The sequence below is a fragment of the Elgaria multicarinata genome, chromosome 3 (assembly GCF_023053635.1).
Source record: "Elgaria multicarinata webbii isolate HBS135686 ecotype San Diego chromosome 3, rElgMul1.1.pri, whole genome shotgun sequence".
In the NCBI taxonomy this organism is placed as follows: Eukaryota; Metazoa; Chordata; class Lepidosauria; order Squamata; family Anguidae; genus Elgaria; species Elgaria multicarinata.
The window spans coordinates 107,318,336-107,335,279 of record NC_086173.1 but is presented as its reverse complement, the minus strand read 5'-3'; the positions used below and the strand labels follow the sequence as shown (position 1 = coordinate 107,335,279).

The 16,944-nt window shown below is 40.4% G+C and overlaps 2 protein-coding genes across 8 annotated transcripts in view; both read right to left on the bottom strand.

Annotated features, from left to right (window-relative positions):
- The window catches only part of ATP2B2 (ATPase plasma membrane Ca2+ transporting 2), a 254,320-nt gene that overhangs the window by 233,708 nt on the left and 3,668 nt on the right, over positions 1–16,944 (bottom strand). The gene's annotated exons all lie outside the window — the stretch shown is intronic.
- The window catches only part of NOL8 (nucleolar protein 8), a 501,501-nt gene continuing 497,858 nt past the window's right edge, over positions 13,302–16,944 (bottom strand). The window contains exon 12 of the mRNA XM_063121205.1: positions 13,302–13,312. The gene's annotated coding sequence lies outside the window, so the exon portion shown is untranslated. The remainder of the gene's footprint in view (positions 13,313–16,944) is intronic.

Sequence of the window (16,944 nt, the reverse complement as noted above, 5' to 3'; positions counted from 1 at the left end):
GGAGTGTCTTTGAGCATGTCCAGTGTTCGGCCTCTCAAAGACACACTGTTGTATCTAGTTATGATTTTAAAACCACACATGGCAGGTGGGAGGAGGCACCGCAAATGGATGCAGCCCATTTATGCGGGTTGTTTCCTTTTATGTGGAATTGGGTTGACTGCGCAAGACTGACCTTAGGAATCATAATAGTTGCCAAAGGCCAGTAAGTCTGGCCTCCCACCCAAGGCATGCTGGAAGTTGTAGGCGTAAACCTAGTTTTTTATTAAATTCTTTGAAATACTTAAAACTCCAAAATGGATGTTTTTAGATTTTTTTCTGATCCATGTACATGAAGGCCTGTCTGGGTGAACAGTATTAAGGCAATACCATATGTAGAAGTGGGTAAACCTATCTGTATGCCACCTTGAGATCTTATTGATATAGGGCAGGATATAAATGTTTTAAATAAATAAATAAACATTTTAGGACATATGTGACACACACATACCTTTCGCTTTATAGGTAGAGATAAGTAAATCTATAGCTACCATGTAATATTACACAGGCTGCTTTAAAGCAAACTATATGCTTTAGATGATGATGACGATGATGATAACAACAACAAACAACAACAAAACTCTCTTGTTCCTTTGTACTACTTCAGATAAATCTAGGCCACAATAGGTTTTTTTTTTTCAAATGTAGCATTAATTTGACGTGGAGGGGGGATAGAATCATAGAATCTTAGAGTTGGAAGGGGCCTATAAGGCCATTGAGTCCAACTCCCTGCTCAGTGCAGGAATCCACATTAAAGCATTTATTATTATTATTATTATTTATTTATATAGCACCATCAATGTACATGGTGCTGTACAGAGTAAAACAGTAAATAGCAAGACCCTGCCGCATAGGCTTACAATCTAATAAAATCATAGTAAAACAATAAGGAGGGGAAGAGAATGCAAACAGGTACAGGGTAGGGTAAGCAGGCACAGGGTAGGGAAAAACTAACAGTAGAAAGTAACAGTAGAAGTCTGCACAACATCAAGTTTTAAAAGCTTTAGCTTTAGCTTTAGCATCCCTGACAGCTGCACCTTGAATGCCACTACTACAGGAGAGCCTACTACCTCCCTAGGTAATTGGTTCCATTCTCGTACTGCTCTTTTTCCTGATGTTAGCTGGAATCTGGCTTCCTGTTGGTTACCAGCAACTAAATCCTCATTTTTGCCTTAATTCCAAAACATGGCTTTATTATTGATTCATTAATCCTCCTTATGTGGTATGTCTTTGTGCTGTAAACCTACCTTTTAAACCAACTTGTGAACCGCCCAGAGAGCTTCGGCTATTGGGCGGTATAAAAATGTAATAAATAAAATAAAATAAAATAAAATAAAATAAAAAGAGAAATATTTAAGGGCACAATCCAATGCATATTTAGACAAAAGAAAAGTCCTAAAATCCCCAGGATGCTGAAAATTATAGGGGCTTTTTCTGCCTAAACATGCATAGGATTATACCCTTAAATATTTAAGAAACATTTCAGTTGCTATAATATTCTAAGAAGAAAGAACCCAATGCAGTCAGGATTTGGCAATGCTTTCTCAGTCCATTTAATACCATATATCTAACCTAGTCTCCAGGGAAAATATGTTCCCCCTCTGCCACATTTCATTTTGGAATTGCCTTTGAAACACGTTCTCTATTCAGCAGGGATGGCCTATTACACATTTTCCTTAGGGCTGCAATTAATATTTCTCCCTGTAGAAATCCCCCACTGGGGATTCCTGCAGCATATGATCAAAAGCTTCAGAATATTCTTGTAAGCATATTTCCAGCTGTACACCTGATCTTTAACCATCTAAAGAGGTGCTCTGACCTTAGTCACAAAGTCAGTTCTTCAACACTGCCACAAAATCCTACATCAGTCAAACTCCCTGCAATTTTCTCCTTCAAATGACTCACATGGCTATTTCTCTCTTGATTTACACAGACAGGGCTAATAACTACCCAGATACTCCCAAAGTGTGACACCTGATAACATAACCAAAAGAACAACCATACTTTTCTATGCCAAGAGGGAATTGTATATGATCCAAGAGGAGTGGCCATAGGTAGCACAGGAGACACTTTGTATACAGATGGTCCAATCCTGGCATCTCCATCTAAAATGTAACAGCATTATGAAAGACTTTGACACAGACCAAGGAGGGCTCTTGCGTTAGAGAAGAAAATATTATTGGGCTAAATGGACCAATGGTCTGACTCAGTATAAGGCAGCTTCCTATGTTCATATATTTGGCAGATGATACCAGAAAAACACATGCAGATATAAGGTTACAGAAGATGGAATGAAAAATGTTCTCTTCCAAAAGTTAAATATGGACCATGTCTGTAATGCACTGTGTGGGTGATAACTCTGCAATATAACTGTTTTCTTCATTAACCACAAATATGAGAACACTGGTTAAATCCTTTGAATACAAGTTACATCCCTTAATTCTAGTACATCACGGTGACTTTGTTCCACTAGAATTCAATGCCCTAAATGGTTCCTTGCTATAAATGAAGGAAACTTCTCTGATCTCTTGTCCTATAAAGGAAGGAGTGACAAGAAACGATTTTTTGCCTGTAAGGTATAATCTAAATCTGAAATACACTAAATGAAAGAAGGTTCCATTAAAATCGGTAGGATCCACTTAGGGTCTAATATCAGAGGAGACTGGTTCACAGGTAATTTTAAAATGATTGGCTAATTTTACACAGTCTGAAAGCATACATATAATTGGGTGTGTTTTTCAGATTGGGGCTACTGTCTTAATACTGTCCTCTTGGGATTTCATAAACTACAAAATATGCACAGAGCAATTTCTATTAAGTATTAATAAAACGACTGAGGTTGAAACTATCCACAACACACATATTTTCTCCGAAGTACATTCTAATTTGCTCCCTCTTTAATCCAGAGGAACCAGTCATTCATGATACTTCTAGGCATTCATATAACTTCGTAAATTCTTTATTACTCATAAGCAATACTAATGGAGCAAGTTCTGCAAATATCTAGGATATATTGAATAAATAAAAATGGTGATTAAAATACTAAATGGACAATTCATAGGCAACCTCCAAATGCAGCCCTACTAACAGGCAGTTTCACTCTTCGATTACATAATCAGCTTGATCTTTTCTACATGAGGCTGTTAATCCACTGTACAGTATCCCATTTTCATTTCTTTGCAGAACTGGGATCCGAGCACTACACAAAGAGCATTTCCTTTCCTGCTGTTCTGCTACATAATCTCCAGGTGGCACTATGGTATAGTGGAGTAACAAGAGTTACACAAGTGAAAAATCATTTTGTTTTGCTTTCACAAATAATACTACTTATTCCCTGCTCTGAAAAACCTTGCTGACAGTGCTGTTTCAAAACAGACAAAAAACTGAAGGGTCACCACTGTCTAAAGAACTGGTAAACTAACATGAGTATGTAATGATGAGAGCACAATAAATTCCTTGTTTAGAAAAGCTCCTTGTGCACTGGCAATAAAAGTCAATTTATTTGTGAATGTAATTTGTCATTATGAAACACTTACTTAAGCATCACAAGTAAGGGGCGTATTGGCAAAATCTGAAGTACATTTTCCATCGGCAAATGGTAGGTGTGTGTTTGGGAATGGGAGATTGAGCAGTGGCAGAGGGTGGAGTGTTATTCATGTGTATATCCATTTGTCTCTCTGTGCAGGTCCACCATCAGCATGCAGCACTCTCAGGCAGCTCCTGGGTTCTACTTCTGCACTGATGCTTCCCCAGACCCACCGGGGGGGGCTGGGTTTAGGAGCCACAGCTTTAATTTCCCCCAGTGTCTTTAACATAATGTCGCTCCAGAACATTGTGAGAAATTAAAATGGCGGCTCCAAGCTTCTGCCACTGATCACATCACTATGCTTCCATCAACACCAGGTAAGCCTGCCAGTAAGAAAAGCTCATCAATGTAGACTACTCAAAAGGATTTTGCTAAGTGTTCCTTCAGACCTGTTTCTATATATATACAGTAGAGATAGGAAACTCATCCAGATTTTGTTGAACTACAACTCCCATTATCCTTGATCAGGCTGGTGTTATTGAGCTCCAACTGATGGGAGTTGGAGCTCAATAACATCTGAAGAGCTACAGATTCCCCAGCCATGATCTACTGAATTGAAATATAGCCTATATTCAAACCCAGATATCTGTAATACAACCTTGAACTACATGCATTGGCTTTACCAGCATTTATGATAACTAATTTTGACATTTTCATACTAAACGCTTAATTGCTTTTTGCAGCCTTAATCCTGTTTACATGGAAGTGTCAAAACTGTGTGAAAATTATCCTCAAATATGGCTGTACTCATATATGATTCAGCTCAACACACTGGAGTTTTGAGCCGTATTGGTAGCTACATAGTGTTTCTCCAAAATGCAGAAACTATTTTTGAATATGGCTACACTGGCAAGTTCTTTTCACTGATGGGAAGCCAGTGTTACACAGGTTGTGAAAAGTGGTGGGATCACATTCTTCATGGATAACTGTGGCTGCAGGGATACCGCTATGAGAAGAAACGTGAACTCTAACTTCATTTCATTTAATTAGAAAGTAAAGATTAAGTACCAGAAAGTCCTGTGCCCAAGCACTTCTATGCACAAGCTAGGACTTTCCTAATTTCTTTTTCTGACTTCGGGCCTTGCTAGACCTACCTCAGAATCCGTGTGGGAGGAGCAGCCAGCCCGCACTAGAAGTAGCACAGGCTGTCACTCCTTTCCACACATCAGACGCGACAGGGAAATGAAAGCTCCGTTGCGTCCTCCATTTTTTAAAAAAAGTTAAAGGGGCCATGTGCACAGGAGCGCACCAACGAAAAGGTAAGTCTTTTTTTTAAAAAAATAAAGGGTTCCCCACTTTCCCCTGCCCCCGATTTCCCCACACACAATGTCTGATGCCCCCCCGCTCGCCCCCCATTGCCCGCTCGCCGCCCCCTTGCCATGTCCGATGCCCCCTCCTCCACCACCCCGGCTGCGATCTCCGCATCCTGGCTCTGCTCTTCCCCCCCCCCAATCTCTCCTGCCAGGTCCGCTCTTCCCCCCCTGGCCTCCATCTCCCCCCCCCCCGGCCCGATGGGCACAGCACGGCTTCTCCCGACTACTTGCGAGTAAGCCATGTAGCTGGGAAAAGCCGCGGAACCAGCTAGACTTTCCTCAGCCCAGGGCTGCAGAAAAAACGGGCCACAAGTGGATCCGGTTATCCCAGGTCAAGGGAGGGTTTAGCCCGGCCTGACCCCGGGATCCCCTGTGCGTCATCTGCACGCACAGGGGTGAGCCCAGGTTTCAGCCCAGGCTAAACCCTCATCTAGCAACGGCCTTCATCTTCTCATGCTGCATCCAGAGGCCACTCCTGAAGGTGCGGATTATTGGGCTGTGTAGAGATTTTGCCACTGTAACAGGGGCTTCCAAATCACCACAGTGCACACAGAACTCCACACATGGCATGTTGAATCATAGCCAAGAATCTTAGTACCTTGAGACAAAAACGCCGCTGAGTGCAACAGGGAATGTAATGTATCTTCCCCACAGAAGTACCTGGAAGTTACGAATAAGCTCTGAAAATCTCCATTACCTTATTTGGAGTTACGCCAATCTTCCAGTTGTGGTTTGCTGTGGAAGATTTCAATAGTTTATGAAGTTGATATTCCTTGCGTGCAATATTGTTTTCATGTATGTATATTTATTTATTTATTTATTTTATTATTACACTTACATCCTTCCTTTTCTCCTCTTTTAAGGAACCCAAAGCAACTAATAAGGTCGTTTCCCCCCTCCATTTTATCCTCATAACAACCCTGTGAGGTAGATTATGCTGAGAGTCAGTGACTGGCCCAAAGTCACCACGTGAAATTCATGGCTGAGTGAGTAGAACCCGGATCTCCAGAATTCAAGTTCAACACTTTAACCACCACATCACACTCGCTCTCTTGTTTATATGTGACATAGCTTATTTGGGAGAGAAGCAAACTAGCAAAGAAGGTTCTCACGTCTGCTAAGAAGCCTCATAGATTTTAATTCAGTAAACCAGGTGGAACACATTAGGAATGTAGCCAACCAGGAAGGAACAAAGAAAGACTAGTGAATATGAGAAAGAGAGAGAGAGGCAATAAAGGTGAACACAGAGGAACTATTAAAGACTTTTGTGAACAGTACCTGCAGCTAAAACAGTGAAATGTTCTTCAGGATACAGCTTGGATGAGTGCTTTCCCTACTGGAAAACTATTATCTGTTTACAGTAATTGAAATCCTAGAGTTTTGTGAGCAATAAACACTATTTTAATCTTTTCTCTTGTTCTGAACACTTGGTTTGTTTACAAGGAAATACCCGAAAAAATAAATGAAAGAAGTACTCTGTGCTATCACATCAGCTTGCCCCGCCAACTTTGAAACAAATGGCAATTAGGAATGTTGACTTTCCTCCCCATCTTTGTATAGGGCTGGCACCTAAAAATATGACAATGATTCCTAAAATCTAGAATTTGGCTCCTAAGGTTTGGAAAGATTTTTCCAGCCATAGATATGAAGTATCGCTGATTTGGTGACTGCAGGGCTACACGTTACAATTCAATCCCTGAGATGCAAATATCTCTTCTGTTACTTGTTGCCTAGAACTCTGATTCAGAATGGGACACAATGTATGATGAAACTGTGGAAGATCAAAGCTAGTAGCTTTGAGGCTGCATTACAAACTGCAAATCAATATTATTGCCTTCCATGGTTATCTACTACAGTGCCTGGCCCAATGTGTTACAAAGCCAATGTAGTATAGTGGTTCAAGTGTTGTACTAGGTCAGGAAATCCAGGTTCTAGTCCCACTTGGCCATGAAGCTCGCCGGGTGACTTTGGGCCTCTCAATGACCCTCAGCCTCTTACCTCACAGGGTTGTTGTGAAGATAAAATGTAGAGAAAGAGGACTAGGTAAACTGCCTTGGGTTCTCTTGCTGAGGAAAAAAACCCAGATATAAATGTAATAAGAAATAAGAAATAAAATTGAAATGTGCAGTTCACTATTACCTTCATTTGCCATACAGGATTAAAAGTCTTGAGCATAGATCGGGATATAAAGTCACAAGTACAAACTGGGGGTCCGCTTGCCAATCAAAGGATAGGACCTTACTGAGGTCACCAGTATTATTGGGTCCATGGGATTCCTCCCTTCAGCCCTGACCAGGTAAGCATGGGAGTATCCAGGGGTGCATGGAAGCCTTGTCCACCATGCTGCCAAATTCCCTCCCCTAGAAATCCTGATACAGATTGTTCTATCATCAGTGGTAGATTAACTGGTGTGTGTGATCATAACTGAATATTATATATGTGGGGAGCGTAGGGCCAAAAGGGGTGTGCACCCCATCGTAAAGGCTCTGCTGAAGACAGGGTCAGTATTTGGAAGGTCAGGTGATTACAGTAGCTAGGAGTGTCTTTTATCAAATGAGAAAGGTGTGCCAACTTTAAGCCTATCTGGATGTGGCAGATCTTGCCTTGGTTACAGATGCTCTGGTTGGATCAATACTAGACTACTACTATGTGCATTATATGGGCTGTCTTTGACGATAGCTTGGAAGCTTCAGCTAGTGCATAATATGGTGGCCTAGATGCTGTTGCACTCACATCCTGCTTGTGGGTTTCCCATAGGCAGCTGCTTGGCCAATGTGTGAATAGAATGAAGGACTAGATGGCCCACTGGTCTGATCCAGCATGATTCTTATGTTCTGTTTACTCTGTACAGCACCATGTACATTGATGGTGCTATATAAATAAATAATAATAATAATAATAATAATAATAATAATAATAATAATGTTACACTTGCTTTGTGCCAGCTACAATGGTTGCCTATTCACTTCCACTTGCAAGCCTCGGGCCTCAGATTCGGAAATCTGAATCACTGAAGCCATCTTATGGTGGATCCGCCATTTTTTTGCACAGCCTTAGGCCTCTGTAAGCATGTTTCAGCCTACAGCTCCCAGCATGCAGTGCCTGGGAGAGCTGCACTTACCGGGGCCCAGGAATGGTGGGCACACAAGTCCTCTCTGCTGCTGCCACCGCAATCACCCATTCCTCAGCACAAATGCCACCTCCTTGGCAGAATTGCTGCCTCCTCAGTGCAATTGGCCACTGCTGCCGCAATCCAAGATACTCGAGTGACCTGGTGCCCCCCCCCCCACCTGTTCTGCAGGTACTCCGTAGCCACCTGCTTTCTCTGATTGTGCTGAGGAGTGGGCAACTGCACCAAGGAGGAGCCGATCACGCCAAGGAGCAGGTGATTGCATTGATGGCTGCAGTAAGGGCATGTGTGCGTACCTTTTCTGGGCCCCAGTAAGTGCAGCCCCCCCCCCCAGGCACTGCATACTGGGAGTTGTAGGCTGTAACTTGCTTATGGAGGCCTAGGGCTGTGCAAGGAAATGCTGGATTTGTCATAAAATGGTGGATCTGCCCTACTTCCAAGTACAATTCAAATGTCACTGCATGGTTCTCCTGCTACATGGGCAGGTAAAAGTGCAAAGTATGTTTTTAGGATGTTTTTAGGATGTTTTAACAATGTATACTATGTTTTTAATCAGTATTTTATTATTTTATACTTACTGTTGTTCCCTGCCTCGATCGAAATGGAGAGGTGGGTAAGAAATAAAATCATCATCATTATTATTAAGTAGCATATAGAGTCATATGCATTTCCCATCGTACAGTGTCAGTGAAAAGTAGCCAGTCTACATAATAGGAGGTTTTGTACTTTTTATATTTCACCCTTGATCAGCAAGAAAAAGTAATATATTTGCCTAGTTTGACTATTTATCCACTTGCTCTTAACGTTTCTCCAGCTCATTTATATATTTCCAGCTTTCGCCTGATACAAACATATATAAAGCTCAGAAAATTCACTACAAATGAATACATGGAACATTTCTGCATGGAAGAACACCATGAATAATAATAAAAAGTAGGAACCACTATTTGCAGTCTCGCAAACAAATAACCATTTGCCTGGTAGCCTCTTGTCAAAATCAACACCAGGTGTCCAGCCAGGGAAGCTTACATAATTCAGAAGAGAATAGGATATTTTTCCTTCCAAGGGCTGAACTATACACCGCACCGGATATCCATGATTATGATCTCTCACTTAGAATTAATAGCAGCTGGGGGTGGGTGGTGGGGTGGGGAATCTGATCAGGAACACAGTGCTGGGAGTGGGTGTTAAACCTTTCCCCCGGCATAATTTTCCCAATTAAAATTGCCTGCCCCAAAACTGTCTCCCAGAGTTTTGGCCCCAATTCATTTTTGGCTCCTCTGTACCACCTATTAAAAAAAGAAATCTTGGCAGATGCTAATAAAAGATCCTTTTTCTTGTTGTACCCCTGTATGTCTCAAACGACAAATCAGGTATGAATGAACAGGTAGGCTAGTAACTTTAGTGAATTTATTTACAAGACTAATTTAATCCCTGCATAACATTTAATCATCCCTAGCTATCTTGCTTTGGAACACATTATGTCTGGTTAAAAACAAATCTAAGTGAAGACAATGCAGAAAAATATCATTCAATTTTCATAAAAGATAACCAGAGATATCTGTCTATTAATGAATAGGACACTCATAAGTATACAGAGATGAAGAGTTACCTAATCATGTTTGCTTGACTGATCGGCACTCTTAAATCCCAAGCAAATGAAAATGAATTCTGATTTCAAAAACTTTTTAAGCAACAGTTCTTCTTCATATCCAGCAAACAAATGCCAGTAAATAGTAATGTCTCAATAGGAGACATATAATAAAATTCTATTACAATTTTTTTTTAAAAAAAAAAATCTGTCATAATAAAAACCGAGTAAGCAAGTTCTTTTATCAAGATTTATGTTAAGTATATACATTAAATGAACAAAAAGATACCATTTCTCTACTGCATGCAAAACAAAACTGTGAACCGTCCAGAGAGCTCCGGCTATTGGGCGGTATAGAAATGATAAATAAATAAATGAAATGAAAAATAGTTGACTCTTACTGATTAGCAACTACTGACTAACAATTTTCCCACTAACTTCCAGGGATTACAATTCAACACTCTGGCCCAGTTTTCATGCAACAATACCAAGGTCTTTTTTTCTAAACCCTGCGTTACTCTGAATTGACCAGCCGAGGGAGAAACAAGCCAGAGTTCAGAATTTGGATGTCACACAAAACAACCCAAGGACAGAGCATTCCTGGTTTTCTTAGCTGTTCTAACAGGCAGGAGGAGCCAAGGAGGAGCCATACTTTGTTAAGTAACACATTAGCTTATTCGTAGCAACCCAGGTGTTGTTGTTGTTGTTGTTTTTTAAAAAAAACATGCTTGTTTGTCACTGGCCTTAAGCAGACTAAAATTTGTTATATAAATTGTACCCTGCATTAAGAAAGGCATTGAATATAGGAGGGCGGTACCATAATGCCTCAATACAAATATATGGGCTGACACTGTGCACAGTTTTGGTCACTGCATCTCAAAAAGAATAACATATTATAGCACTGGAAAGAAAAGTGCAAAACAACAACAACTACCAGAGAGCTGATACAGCAAGGGTTGAAAATTGGGCAGGGATAAAGTCTAGACCACTTCAATAGTCCTCACATAGGCCCCACTGAAGGGACATTAGAGGTAATGCTCCACTGCTTCCTTATGGGAGGATACTTGGACCTCCACTAGCTGGAAATAGGATAACATCTCAGAGGCATAGGAGCTTCATGGGGCAATGTCCCAAATACCAAAGGAAAGGATATCTGGAAGTTACATCCATGCTCTTTTAGCCCATCAGTGCAGGCATGGCTAAAAGGAGCATGAGAGAATCATGCTCCACTGCCAATTCATGTCCCTCCAATCAGGAGACTGGTGTTTACCACAGAGTCCCCTCTTACATCTCAGGAACCTCTGGGATGATCTCTAATTTCCTAGTACAGAGACGAGAGGACTGTGTTATTCTTATAAATTTTGGTCTAAGAGCATAAACCAGACTAATAGGGCTGTAAGAGTCAACTCCTGTGGTTAGGGGCAGGGAAGAATGATGGGAGCCATGTTTTGGACATCTATGCAAATCCTAGAGCTGGCTTTGCTGAAGACAATGTAGGCGGCTGGCTCCTAAGTCAGTGGGGCAGAGAATCTGCTTTAGTTTTCAGTCAGAAGAACTCAAATGGAGCTATTCAAGGCTCTGAATCCAATTTGGAGACCACCCAGAGAGCTTCAGTTATGGGGTGATATGGAAATGTTAACAACAACAACAACAACAACAACAACGTTAAGCCCTTTGGATGGCTCCTTTAGAATTCTGAGTGCTTCTGGCTGAAACCCAGAGCGGATTCACTGCCTGACTGAAACCCTCCATTGGCTAGAGGGATAGCCCTTAAAACAATGTAATGGGCAATCTCTGTAATAAGTAAGATAGTTTTAAAGTCTTTCTTTTATACAAATGTACTGATACGATTTGTTCATTTGAAGCTAGACTAAAATTATAACCAATACTTGCATTCATGTTTTCTTTCACATGGACAACAATGAAACATCACACATCCTTTCCTAAAATGTTTGTATTTCAAATGAATATTGATCACTGACTTCATTGTTCTTTCATGGTACAAATCTCTGAACAGTTTGACCAGTGTTGTGACAGACAATCTATAGTCACCTGCATTTATCAGAGTCATAACATCTGTACAATATTTGGTTTTAATGTAATATTTATATAATAACATGAAGCATAGGCATAAGCTATGTGTATTATATGTTGTTGCCTTTGGCAGCATTATTCTAACAATGAAGGACAAAATGTAAAACGTTCTGTTTCACTGAGAATCTAATGTGAATGCTTCAGACACTGAAAATGTATGCTACTATCAGTCATCAATAGAGATATTTTTAGAACATGCGGCATCAATCATTATAATTCTAGTACAGAAAAGAAATGTAGGAGAAACATTCAGTATGAAATGAAAGGCACTGAAGACTCTCCAATCAAGACAATGGTAGCAGCTTTCAAGCTTGACATTTACAGTTCTACAAACTGATGCTTTCTCCTGACATTTTGGAGATTAAACATCCTTAAATAATTTTGAATCCTTTACTGCTAGAAACAGTAGCTTTCTAATTCTGTATAGTGTAGGAAGAGAACGTGCCAAAAGAAAAAGGGGAAAAGAAAGATGGTGTGTTTCTAATTTCAGAATATGTTCCAAATGTAGTGGGGTATTAAGGGAAGCCAATTTATACTCATATACCCTTCCTATAAGATGAACTCCACAAACAACAATATGGGTTGCTAAAACAGACCTGCAGTACCAAGTCATGGTTTAACTCATATAAATGCTATTAATTACCTGCTTGTGACTCTGTCCTGCATTGGTGTTTAAAGTTAGAAGCGGAAATATTAAAAGATGTGAAGGGGATGAATGAAACATCCAAGTTTGCAGACAACATTGAATTATTTAGGATAGGAAAAAACAAAAAAGGCAACTGGAAATAGATCCAAAAGGAGTTGTCCAAATTGTGTGACTTTTGTAAAATGATGCACATTGGAACAAAACAATCCTAATTTCGTGTGAGCTGTCAGAGAGGTACATGCTTATATTAGAGCCCCTCTGTTGGCCAGCCCCATTTGACCCCACTATGGGTCAGAGCCAAAGAAGGATAAAACTCCAGTGAAGCTTCCCAGGGAATCTCAGCACCACCACCACCATTCCAGCCCTTGACATGAGACAGGAAGGGGAATTTCCACACTAATGCCATAAGCAAGGGGGGGGTCTGGGGGGGAGATGACTCTATATGCAGAGAAGAAGGATGCTGTAAATCCTTTCCTAAAATGTTTGTATTTCAAATGAATATTGATCACTGACTTCATCATACTTTCATGGTACAAATCTCTGAACAGTTTGACCAGTGTTGTGGCAGACAATATATAGTCACCTGCATTTTTCAGAGTCACGACATCTGTACCATATCATGCAAGGCAGAGGGATTAGGTCAGTGGTATAGTGGCAAATTTTGAAGTGCAGACATTCATATCATGACAGTCTCCATAGCCCCGGCCCTAAGGGGAGTCCAAAATTGCAGGCAACTGTGTAGATCCATATCAACAAACCAATTCTAGGAGTATTCATCTTTACTAGGAACAAGCCTTTTGTAAAGCTAATGGGTTTTAATTGCTCATTCAAGACCAAGCCACCCCAAAACATTTTTCATTACAACAAAGATGAGTATACTTCCCCCCCACCAGCTACGGTGAGGACTGCAGCTAAGCTCAGGGGTCTCCAAAGGGGGTGGGGGTGGCAGATGGCTGCAGTATCCCTACTAATCAAAAAGTATAGCTGCTGCATCCCTATGAGCTCTGGCTCCAGTACACCACTGGAAGAGGTACACAGAACACAGAAATGGTGAAAGCAAAATCTGAAGGAATGGTCTTGGATGCAGCAGCTCAATTCTCCTCCTCCAAGGTTAATTGCATCAACTGAGCACAAGGTTGTCTGTGCCACTACTGACCAGGTGGCGAGTCATTCCATTAGGGAGGCTTTTATGTAATATTGAAAGGCAGCAAATTGTTAATTATTTATTAATTTACTATAATTTTTAGCCCACCTCTATGTCAGAGAGTCCTCCAAAGTGGCTACTAATAATAATAAAAGTGGCACAACAATGCAGCATACCATAAAACCAATTTTTAAACAGGGCAAAACAGTAAAAAGCAAAACAAAATATTTATTTCAATTCTCTGCCTCAGGCACCCAAAATGACTTGGGCAATCTGTTTTCCACTTCATACAAGATGCTTTCCCTACACAGACAACCCCTCTATATGTACACAGCCATAGATGAAGCATGGCACAAGGGTTTATTTTGCCATGTGCAGAAGACAGCCATTCACTGACCAAACCAGCTTTCTGAAATTCTCACACTGCCCTCTCATATGTGACTATGCTTTTTTCCAACATGCCCGCTTCCCACCCAGCTGGACCAGCTTGGGCAGCTTCTGTGGAGGGGGGGGGAAGGGGGAAGAAAGACGCTGAACATGCGTGGGGCAGAGCCTATAAAAGCATGCCCCACCGAAGCTCGGGCTCTTTCGCTTCTTGGCTCCCAGCCTCCCTCCCTTTAACTAGTATGGGATTAGCCAGTAGCCCCCTCTGCCATGAATCGTAGTGAACAGGTTGTTTGCCTACTCCATACTGGAATTACGATTAGCGGAGGGTGTGTAAATAAGTGGATTAGACTGGATTGACAGGGGTGTGCAAGAATTTGCACGATATTACGATAGGGACGGTGAGCACTCTGGCACCTTTTGGTGATTAGCATATCTGGAAGTCCTACTCCTCGGGGGCTGTGCAGTTCTCATATCAGGATACGGTTTGCCTTGGGGGATCCTCTTGTCTCATCTAAATGGAACTCTGCAGCACTGAGTGGGGATGATGCAGGCTGGTCCCCCCATACACTGAAGTGTAGCTTGAATAAGGGGCTGGAGTGGCTCGCCCTTATGGCAGGCTAGGTGACTGAAGAAAGGGTCTAATAGTTTCCTGCACTTTCACATGCAGATCCAGGGAGGGGTGAAGTTCCCTTATGTAAAAAAAGAGGCCCTAGTTTATCCCAAGCTCTGGTGTCTGTGTCTTTATTCCATGCTCCCTTCTCTACTCGCAAGTATCCTGCAGGCCTGAATACATGCATTTCAGCAGCTCTTGCCAGCTCTTTTGCAATGCCACTACATAAGAGCAAACCAGAATGCTGAAGGAACATGGTTTATTCCCACATTGGTGAGTATGACAGGTACCTGCACATTACTCTTTGCCTGAGACATTTTTTTTCCAGAGCTACTGACGCTGTATTTTGGTCTTGCATGGCATGCATTACAGTTCACAAGTGAATTTGTCAAAACTAAAGGCAGAATTGTACAGTGTCAGATTTAAACTCAAGTTCAAATCCAACTTGTTTGGATGACCTTGGGCACAAGTTTTCGTTTTCAGTTAACTATCAGTAAGCTAGAAGCAGTAACGGCACATAATGGCAGGTTACTGTAAATATAAATAATGATTAGGAAGCACTGTGTATAATATTAAATGACATATAAATACTAATGTGTTTTATCACCATCATTCATATAGGACTAGATGTAAGAAGTTGAATTAAGTCAACCAATTTATTTATTTGTATTTATTGTATTCCAACAAAAGCAGTGAAATTGTGTCTTCTTCATAGGCTGCCACTTAGTTTCCTACCCCTCACAAAACTAAACCTATCTTAAACACTCTGACTGTACCAACTAGGGCCAGATCTACACTATTGCTTTAAAGCGCTTTATAACAGCTTTATAACTGTTAAAAAGCGCTTTAAAGCAGTAGTATAGATCCGGCCTAGCACTTCTGACAGCCTAGCAACCCACCCACAAGTAAAGTCCAAAGCAAATGAGTGCATCTTCCACTTATTAAATAAGTGCTTCCCTTCCAACACTTTGTTTCTATATTTTCAAATCAGATTTATTACTGAACGATTTCCAACATTTAGAAGATGCACCTACACCCTATAAATGGACGACTTTATCCAGATCTCAAGTCCCCCACCATAAATATTGCCTATCCCCCTGAGAAGCAAGCTCATTAACAGTGAAATCTTATGCAAGTCTAGTCAAAAGTAAGTTCTACCGAATTCAACACCTATGTAAGTGTGTATAGGATTATAACCTAAAGCTTTGATAGCAAATGCAGAAGAGATATTGTTCAGACATCACAATCTTGATCTGATAAATCAGACCAGGAACAAGGCATGTGCCCACAGGCTACCTTCTCATTCTTCCTCTTATCCCTTCCCTTCCCTCATCCCCCTTCATTCCTGGCCCATAAACCACAGTTTCCAGTTTAGATTTATTTATTTATTTATTAAATTTTTATACCGCCCAATAGCCGAAGCTACCATGGGAAACTGTGGTTTAAGAAAACAGAGTATCTTTGCTGTACATTGATGGTGCTATATAAATAAATAAATAAATAAATAATAATAATAAAGCCAAGCACAGGGAAGAGGTGAAGAGAGAACAGACAAGCCCTTAACTCATTCATAGTCTAATAAACCATGGTTTACTAGACTAAGATTGTGATAAATGTACAGGGCAAGAATAAAATGTTGGATGATTAAGTAGGTCAGTAATAAAAACAGAACCTTCTTTTTGATATTCTGCTCTGCCCTGATAAAGCATATTGACAAAAACCTCTTTTCTCGTATAATTTGCAAACATCTCAAGTATTTTTATTTACTGATATCTCAGTAATTCTATGTTCACATTTTAGGTTTGTACTCACGATGAGTATGAATTTTCCAAACATGCCTAAAAATATTATCTCTCTAAATATAGAATATTTATATAACTATGTGGTAAGACTTAACATTGTATCAGATGTTCTTGTAAATTGTGAAATGCTCTGTCATCTTTATTAGCCCTTAGATACAATTCAATATTAATTAGAATTTATATAATGCTTTAGAGTTTTCATCTGAGCCATTTGAAATATACTTTATTTTACAAGTATTTCAAATAAGCGTACAATGCATATCATACGATTTAGGTAGTGCTACTAATGTTTCTTCTACATATTACATTATGAAAAATCCCAAGCACGCAATAATAAAAGCAATTATATTTAGCACTTCTATAAACATTTCAGATATTCAAAGCACTTCACATGCATTATCTCAGTAAATGTTACAACAGTCCTGTAGGGAAGGTAAGTATTATCATTCCCAAATTGCAGATGGGAGAATAGTGGTTTGCTAAGGCCATCTAGTGAATTTATAGCAGAACTGAGATGGAAATTGCTATCCTATCTCACATTCTTAGCCACTATGCTACACCAAAAGAAACATTCACACAGTATGCAAACCTGCATTCATTATCAA